The following is a 9,968-nucleotide window of genomic DNA, read 5'->3' on the forward strand; positions in this document are numbered from 1 at the left end:
GGCTGTGCCCCGCCTGCCGTCGACCGTTGCTTCCCGCGCCCTCCGGTGCCGCCCCAATGCTCGCCTCTGCCTCCCGCCGGAGCTCCACGCCGGCCGCCGCGCTGCTCATTCCCTGTGGCCTCGCTGTGGCCTCGCCGCTGCCGCGCCGGCATTTTCCCCCTCGCCGTGGCCCCGACCGGCTGCGTCCAGTTCGGGCGCCCGCACCCGCACGTTCCGGCGCCCACCCGCGCCCGTGTGCCTGATAAGGCCCCCAGGGCCTATGACACATGGGCCCCGCCCAGAGAACGTTTTAATAATAATAATAATAAAAGAAATGATTTAAAAAAATTAAAATTAAATTTAAAAATAATAATAATAAAATAATAATAATAATAATAAATAAATAGTAAAGATAATTAATTAACTTAATTAATCCTGTTAATATTAACTAATTAAGATTAATTAACCTAATAACTAATTAACCTAATTAACTACTGTTAATTAGCTAATAGCCCCTGACAGGTGGGACCCACCTGTCAGGTTGACCAGGTCAACGGTCAACGTTGACTGCTGACGTCATGCTGATGCATTAATTAAATTTCGAATTAAATTAATTTATTAAATTCTAAAAATGGTTTAATCTTTGAAAATTCATATAAAATAATCCGTAACTCGGATGAAAATACTTTCTACATGAAAGTTGCTCAGAACGACGAGACGAATCCGGATACGCAGCCCGTTCGTTCACCACACGTCCCTAGCATAGTGAACCTGCAACATTTCACCTCCGGTCCATCTGTCCGAAAACGCGAAACATCGGGAATACTTTCCCGGATGTTCCCCCCTTCGCCGGTACCACCTACTGCCGCGTTAGGGCACACCTAGTACCGCTCATTGTCATGTCACGCATCGTCATGCTTATGTTTGCATTGTATTTACTGTTTCTTCCCCCTCTTCTCTCCGGTAGACTACGAGACCGACGCTGCTGCTGTCCAGTTCGACTACGGAGTTGACGACCCCTTCTACTTGCCAGAGCAACCAGGCAAGCCCCCCCCCCTTGATCACCAGATATCGCCTATTCTTCTCTATAGCGCTTGCATTAGAGTAGTTTAGCATGTTACTGCTTTCGGTTAATCCTATTCTGTTGCATAGCCTATCATTGTTGCTACAGTTGTTCCCCTTACCTGCTACCCTACTGCTTAGTATAGGATGCTAGTGTTCCATCAGTGGCCCTACACTCTTGTTCGTCTGCCATGCTATAATATTGGGCCGTGATCACTAGGGAGGTGATCACGGGTATATACTATATACTTTATATACATGACACATGTGGTGACTAAAGTCGGGTCGGCTCGTTGAGTACCCGCAAGTGATTCTGATGAGGGGGCTGAAAGGACAGGTGGTTCCATCCCGGTAGAGGTGGGCCTGGGTTCCTGACGGCCCCCGACTGTTACTTTGTGGCGGAGCGACAGGGCAGGTTGAGACCACCTAGGCGAGAGGTGGGCCTGGCCCTGGACGGCATCCACGGTTACTTCAAAATAACACGCTTAACGAGTTTTTGGTATTTGATCTGAGTCTGGCCATTTGGTCTATACGCACTAACCAACTACGCGGGAACAGTTATGGGCACTCGACGTCGTGGTATCAGCCGAAGCTCTTCTTGACGTCAGCGACGGAGCGGCGCGCGCCGGATTGGACTGGAACGCCACTAGGCTAGGTCTGCTTCCGGCCGCCCTCGCAACGTGCAGGTGTGCAATGGGCGATGGGCCCATACCCCTGCGCGCATAGGATTTAGACCGGCGTGTTGACCTCTCTGTTGAGCCTAGGTGGGGCTGCGACGTGTTGACCTTCCGAGGCCGGGCATGACCCAGAAAAGTGTGTCCGGCCAAATGGGATCGAGCGTGTTGGGTTATGTGGTGCACCCCTGCAGGGAAGTTTATCTATTCGAATAGCCGTGTCCCTCGGTAAAAGGACGACCCGGAGTTGTACCTTGACCTTATGACAACTAGAACTGGATACTTAATAAAACACACCCTTCCAAGTGCCAGATATAACCCGGTGATCGCTCTCTAACAGGGCGACGAGGAGGGGATCGCCGGGTAGGATTATGCTATACGACGCTACTTGGAGGACTTCAATCTACTCTCTTCTACATGCTGCAAGATGGAGGCTGCCAGAAGCGTAGTCTTCGACAGGATTAGCTATCCCCCTCCTATTCTGGCATTCTGCAGTTCAGTCCACTGATATGGCCCTTTACACATATACCCATGCATATGTAGTGTAGCTCCTTGCTTGCGAGTACTTTGGATGAGTACTCACGGTTGCTTTTCTCCCTCTTTTCCCCCTTTCCATTCTACCTGGTTGTCGCAAACAGATGCTGGAGTCTAGGAGCTAGAGATCCCGAGGATGATTCTACATGGAGTTCGGCTTCGAGGAGTAGTTAGGAGGTCCCAGGCAGGAGGCCTTTATGCTAGCCTTCTTAAGGCAAACTTGTTTAACTTATGTCTGTACTCAGATATTGTTGCTTCCGCTGACCCGTCTATGATCGAGCACTTGTATTCGAGCCCTCGAGGCCCCTGGCTTGTATTATGATGCTTGTATGACTTATTTATGTTGTAGAGTTGTGTTGTGATATCTTCCCGTGAGTCCCTGATCTTGATCGTACACATTTGCGTGCATGATTAGTGTACGGTCAAATCGGGGGCGTCACAAGTTGGTATCAGAGCCAACTGCCTGTAGGATTCCCCCTTTCCAACTCCTTGGCCGAAGTCGAGTCTAGTCAATGAAAAACTTTTACTAACATGGTTGTGTGGCTTACGGGCCCACGTCACCATTGGTTGGTATTAGGATCTTTTACTCCTTGTCTATACTCTGGGACTCTGATCTCTCTTCTATTCGGGTTAAGTGAATTTTGCTAAATCTAACATTAGGATCTCGTGATCACTTTCGCCGGAACTCATCTACTACTTCGCCCGTCTTGCTGGATCAAGAAGGCGAGGACGTCACCGAGCCAAATGTGTGCAGAACTCGGAGGTTCCGTGCTTACAGTACTTAGATCGGTCGGATCGTGAAGACATACGACTACATCAACTGCGTTGATATAAACGCTTCCGCTTACGGTCTACGAGGGTACGTAGACAACACTCTCCCCTCTCGTTGCTATGCATCACCATGATCTTGCGTGTGCGTAGGATTTTTTTTGAAATTACTACGTTCTCCAACAGTGGCATCCGAGCCAGGTTTTATGCGTAGATGTTATATGCACGAGTAGAACACAAGTGAGTTGTGGGCGATACAAGTCATACTGCTTACCAGCATGTCATACTTTGGTTTAGCGGTATTGTTGGATGAAGTGGCCCGGACCGACATTACGCGTACGCTTATGCGAGACTGGTTCTACCGACGTGCTTTGCACATAGGTGGCTGGCGGGTGTCAGTTTCTCTAACTTTAGTTGAACTGAGTGTGGCTACGCCCGGTCCTTGAGAAGGTTAAAACATCACTAACTTGACGAACTATCATTGTGGTTTTGATGCGTAGGTAAGAACGGTTCTTGCTCAGCCCGTAGCAGCCACGTAATACTTGCAACAACAAAGTAGAGGACGTCTAACTTGTTTTTGCAGGGCATGTTGTGATGTGATATGGTCAAGGCATGATGCTATATTTTGTTGTATGAGATGATCATGTTTTGTAACCGAGTTATCGGCAACTGGCAGGAGCCATATGGTTGTCGCTTTATTGTATGCAATGCAATCGCCCTGTAATTGCTTTACTTTATCACTAAGCGGTAGCGATAGTCGTAGAAGCAATAGTTGGCGAGATGACAACGATGCTACGATGGAGATCAAGGTGTCGCGCCGGTGATGATGGTGATCATGACGGTGCTTCAGAGATGGAGATCACAAGCACAAGATGATGATGACCATATCATATCACTTATATTGATTGCATGTGATGTTTATCTTTATGCATCTTATTCTGCTTAGATCGACGGTAGCATTATAAGATGATCTCTCACTAAATTTCAAGGTATAAGTGTTCTCCCTGAGTATGCACCGTTGCCAAAGTTCGTCGTGCCCAGACACCACGTGATGATCGGGTGTGATAAGCTCTACGTCCATCTACAACGGGTGCAAGCTAGTTTTGCACACGCAGAATACTCAGGTTAAACTTGACGAGCCTATCATATGCAGATATGGCCTCGGAACACTGAGACCGAAAGGTCGAGCGTGAATCATATAGTAGATATGATCAACATAGTGATGTTCACCATTGAAAGCTACTCCATTACACGTGATGATCAGTTATGGTTTAGTTGATTTGGATCACGTGATCACTTAGATGATTAGAGGGATGTCTATCTAAGTGGGAGTTCTTAAGTAATATGACTAATTGAACTTAAATTTATCATGAACTTAGTCCTGGTAGTATTAGCATATCTATGTTGTAGATCAATAGCTCGCGTTTAGCTCCCCTATTTTTATTTTTGATATGTTCCTAGAGAAAACTAAGTTGAAAGATGTTAGTAGCAATGATGCGGATTGGATCCATGATCTGAGGATTATCCTCATTGCTGCAGAGAAGAATTATGTCCTTGATGAAAATGTTTTGAACGCCACGGAACATATAAGATGTTCCAAGAGTTGAAATTGGTATTTCATACTCATGCCCGTGTCGAGAGGTATGAGACCTCTGACAATACTTTGCCTACAAGATGGAGGAGAATAGCTCAACCAGTGAGCATGTGCTCAGATTGTCTGGGTACTACAATTGCTTGAATCAAGTGGGAGTTAATCTTCCAGATAAGATAGTAATTGATAGAATTCTCTAGTCACTATCACCAAGTTACTAGAACTTTGTGATGAACTATAATATGCAAGGGATGACGAAAGTAATTCCCGAGCTCCGCGATGCTGAAATCGACGAAGGTAGAAATCAAGAAAGAGCATCAAGTGTTGATGGTTAACAAGACCACTAGTTTCAAGTAAAGGGACAAAGGTAAGAAGGGGAACTTCAAGAAGAACGGCAAGCAAGTTGCTGCTCAAGTGAAGAAGCCCAAGTCTGGACCTAAGCATGAGACTAAGTGCTTCTACTACAAAGGGACTGGTCACTGGAAGCGGAACTGCCCCAAGTATTTGGCGGATAAGAAGGATGGCAAAGTGAACAAAGGTATATTTGATATACATGTTATTGATGTGTACTTTACTAGTGTTTGTAGCAATCCCGCGATATTTGATACTAGTTCAGTTGCTAATAGTAATAACTCGAAACGGGAGTTGAAGAATGAACAGAAACTAGTTAAGGGTGAAGTGACGATGTGTGTCGGAAGCAGTTCCAAGATTGATATGATCGTCATCGCACACTCCCTATACTTTCGGGATTAGTGTTGAACCTAAATAAATGTTATTTGGTGTTTGCATTGAGCATGAATATGATTTGATCATGTTTGTTGCAATACGATTATTCATTTAAATTAGAGAATAATTGTTGTTCTGTTTACATGAATAAAACCTTCTATGGTAATACACCCAATGAAAATGGTTTGTTGGATCTCGATTGTAGTGATACACATAATCATCATATTGAAGCCAAAAGATGCGAAGTTAATAATGATAGTGCAACTTATTTGTGGCACTGCCGTTTAGGTCATATTGGTGTAAAGCGCATGAAGAAACTCCATGCTGATGGGCTTTTGGAATCACTTGATGCTTGCGAACCATGCCTCATGGGCAAGATGACTAAGACTCCGTTCTCCGGAACGATGGAGTGAGCCACTAACTTGTTGGAAATAATACATACATATGTATGCGGTCCAATGAGTGTTGAGGCTCACGGCGGGTATCGTTATTTTCTGATCTTCACACATGATTTGAGCAGATATGGGTATATCTACTTGATGAAACATAAGTCTGAAACATTTGAAAAGTTCAAAGAATTTCAGAGTGAAGTGAAGAATCATCCTAACAAGAAAATTAAGTTTCTACGATCTGACCGTAGAGGCGAATATTTGAGTTACGAGTTTGGTCTTCAGTTAAAACAATGTGGAATAGTTTCACAAACTCATGCCACCTGGAACACCATAGCATAATGGTGTGTCCGAACGTCATAGCCGTACTTTATTGGATATAGTGCAATCTATGATGTCTCTTACCGATTTACCACTATCGTTCTGGGGTTATGCATTAGAGACAGCTGCATTCACGTTAAATAGGGCACCGTCAAAATCCGTTGAGACGACACAGTATGAACTATGGTTTAGCAAGAAACCTAAGCTGTTGTTTCTTAAAGTTTGGGGTTGCGATGCTTATGTGAAAAAGGTTTCAGCATGATAAGCTCAAACCCAAATCGGAGAAGTGCGTCTTCATAGGGTACCCAAAAGAAAATGTTGGGTACACCTTCTATCACAGACCCGAAGGCAAGATATTTGTTGCTAAGAATGGATCCTTTCTAGAGAAGGAGTTTCTCTCGAAAGAAGTGAGTGGGAGGAAAGTAGAACTTGATGAGGTAACTGTACCTGCTCCCTTATTGGAAAGTAGTTCATCACAGAAATCAGTTATGTGACTCCTACACCAATTAGTGAGGAAGCTAATGATAATGATCATGTAACTTCAGATCAAGTTACTACCGAACCTCGTAGGTCAACCAGAGTGAGATCCGCACTAGAGTGGTACGGTAATCCTGTTCTGGAGGTCATGTTACTTGACCATGACAAACCTACGAACTATGAGGAAGCGATGATGAGCCCAGATTCCGCAAAATGGTTTAAGGCCATGAAATCTGAGATGGGATCCATGTATGAGAACAAAGTATGGACTTTGGTTGACTTGCCCAATGATCGACAGGCCATCAAGAATAAATGGATCTTCAAGAGGAAGACGGACGCTGATAGTAGTGTTACTATCTACAAAGCTGGAATTGTCGCAAAAAGGTTTTCGACAAGTTCAAGGTGTTGACTACGATGAGAGTTTCTCACTCGTATCTATGCTTAAGTCTACCTGAATCATGTTAGCAATTGCTGTGTTTTATGAAATCTGGCAAATGGATAACAAAACTGCATTCCTGAATGGATTTCTGGAGGAAGAGTTGTATATGATGCAACCTAAAGGTTTTATCGATCCAAAGGGTGCTGACAAAGTGTGCAAGCTCCAGCGATCCATCTATGGACTGGTGCAAGCATCTCAGAGTTGGAATATACGCTTTTATGAGTTGATCAAAGCATATAGTTTTATACAGACTTGCGGTGAAGCCTGTATTTACAAGAAAGTGAGTGGGAGCACTACAACATTTCTAATAAGTATATGTGAATGACATATTGTTGATCGGAAATAATGTAGAATTATTCTGCAAAGCATAAAGGAGTGTTTGAAAGGAGTTTTTCAAAGAAAGACCTCGGTGAAGCTGCTTACATATTGAGCATCAAGATCTATAGAGATAGATCAAGACGCTTGATAAGTTTTTTCAATGAGTACATACCTTGACAAGATTTTGAAGTAGTTCAAAATAGAACAGTCAAAGAAAGAGTTCTTGCCTGTGATACAAGGTGTAAAATTGACTAAGACTCAAAGCCCGACCACGAAAAAAGATAGAAAGAGAATGAAAGTCATTTCCTATGCCTCAGCCATAGGTTCTATAAAGTATGCCATGCTGTGTACCAGATCTATTGTATACCCTACCACTGAGTTTGGCAAGGGAGTACAATAGTGATCTAGGAGTAGATCACTGGACAGCGGTCAAAATTATCCTTAGTGGAATAAGGAAATATTTCTCGGTTATGGAGGTGATAAAGAGTTCGTTGTAAAGAGTTACGTCGATGCAAGCTTTGACACCGATCTAGATGACTCTAAGTCTCGATCTAGATACATATTGAAAGTGGGAGCTATTAGCTAGAGTAGCTCCATGCAGAGCATTGTAGACATAGAAATTTGCAAAATACATACGGATCTGAATATGGCAGACCCATTGACTAAACTTCTCTCACAAGCAAAACATGATCACACCTTAGTACTCTTTGGGTGTTAATTACATAGCGATGTGAACTAGATTATTGACTCTAGTAAACCCTTTGGGTGTTGGTCACATGACGATGTGAACTATGGGTGTTAATCACATGGTGATGTGAACTATTGATGTTAAATCACATGGTGATGTGATCTAGATTATTGACTCTAGTGCAAGTGGGAGACTGAAGGAAATATGCCCTAGAGGCAATAATAAAGTTGTTATTTATATTTCCTTATATCATGATAAATGTTTATTATTCATGCTAGAATTGTATTAACCGGAAACATAATACATGTGTGAACACATAGACAAACATAGTGTCACTAGTATGCCTCTACTTGACTAGCTCGTTGATCAAAGATGGTTATGTTTCCTAGCCATAGACATGAGTTGTCATTTGATTAACGGGATCACGTCATTAGGAGAATGATGTGATTGACTTGACCCATTCCGTTAGCTTAGCACTCGATCGTTTAGTATTCTGCTATTGCTTTCTTCATGACTTATACATGTTCCTATGACTATGAGATTATGCAACTCCCGTTTACCGGAGGAACACTTTGTGTGCTACCAAACGTCACAATGTAACTGGGTGATTATAAAGGTGCTCTACAGGTGTCTCCGAAAGTACTTGTTGGGTTGGCGTATTTCGAGATTAGGATTTGTCACTCCGATTGTCGGAGAGGTATCTCTGGGCCCACTCGGTAATGCACATCACTATAAGCCTTGCAAGCATTGTAACTAATGAGTTAGTTGTGGGATGATGTATTACGGAACGAGTAAAGAGACTTGCCGGTAACGAGATTGAACTAGGTATTGAGATACCGATGATCGAATCTCGGGCAAGTAACATACCGATGACAAAGGGAACAACGTATGTTGTTATGCGGTTTGACCGATAAAGATCTTCGTAGAATATGTAGGAGCCAATATGGGCATCCAGGTTCCGCTATTGGTTATTGACCAGACATGTGTCTCAGTCATGTCTACATAGTTCTCGAACCCGTAGGGTCCGCACACTTAAACGTTCGTTGACAATATAGTACTATGAGTTATGTATGCTGGTGACCGAATGTTGTTCGGAGTTTCGGATGAGATCACGGATATGACGAGGAACTCCGGAATGGTCCGGAAGTAAAGATTGATATGTGGATAGTAGTGTTTAATCTCCGGAAGGGTTCCGGAATTCACCGGAAGGGGTTCCGGATGTTTCCCAAAATGTTTGGGCATGAGAACACTTTATCTGGGCCAAAGGGGAAAGCCCGCGAGGTTTTTGGAAAGCGCAAAAGGAAGTTTTGCGGATTCCAGGGGCCAGACGCCAGGGTCCCTGACGTCTGGGTCCAGACGCCGGGAGCCCTGGCGTCTGGCCCTGGAGTCCGAGAAGGACTCTTGCCTTTCGGGTGAAACCGACTTTGTGGAGGCTTTTACTCCAAGTTTCGACCCCAAGGCTCAACATATAAATAGAGGGGCAGGGCTAGCACCCAAGACACATCAAGAAACACCAAGCCGTGTGCCGGCAACCCCGTCCCCTCTAGTTTATCCTCCGTCATAGTTTTCGTAGTGCTTAGGCGAAGCCCTGTGGAGATTGTTCTTCACCAACACCGTCACCACGCCGTCGTGCTGCCGGAACTCATCTACTACTTCGCCCGTCTTGCTGGATCAAGAATGTGAGGACGTCACCGAGCCGAATGTGTGCAGAACTCGAAGGTTCCGTGCTTTCGGTACTTGGATCGGTCGGATCGTGAAGACGTACGACTACATCAACCGCGTTGATATAAACGCTTCCGCTTACGGTCTACGAGGGTACGTAGACAACACTCTCCCCTCTTGTTGCTATGCATCACCATGATCTTGTGTGTGCGTAGGAAAGTTTTTTAAATTACTACGTTCCCCAACAGGTGGACACCCCCAAAGAAGGCGATGGCGATAAGGCAACGGAGGATAATCCCTCCAAAAAGCAATCCAAGCACCGGCGTCAGCGGCGCCGCTC

This window comes from Triticum aestivum, chromosome 6D (genome assembly GCF_018294505.1).
Source record: "Triticum aestivum cultivar Chinese Spring chromosome 6D, IWGSC CS RefSeq v2.1, whole genome shotgun sequence".
NCBI classification, from domain to species: domain Eukaryota; kingdom Viridiplantae; phylum Streptophyta; class Magnoliopsida; order Poales; family Poaceae; genus Triticum; species Triticum aestivum.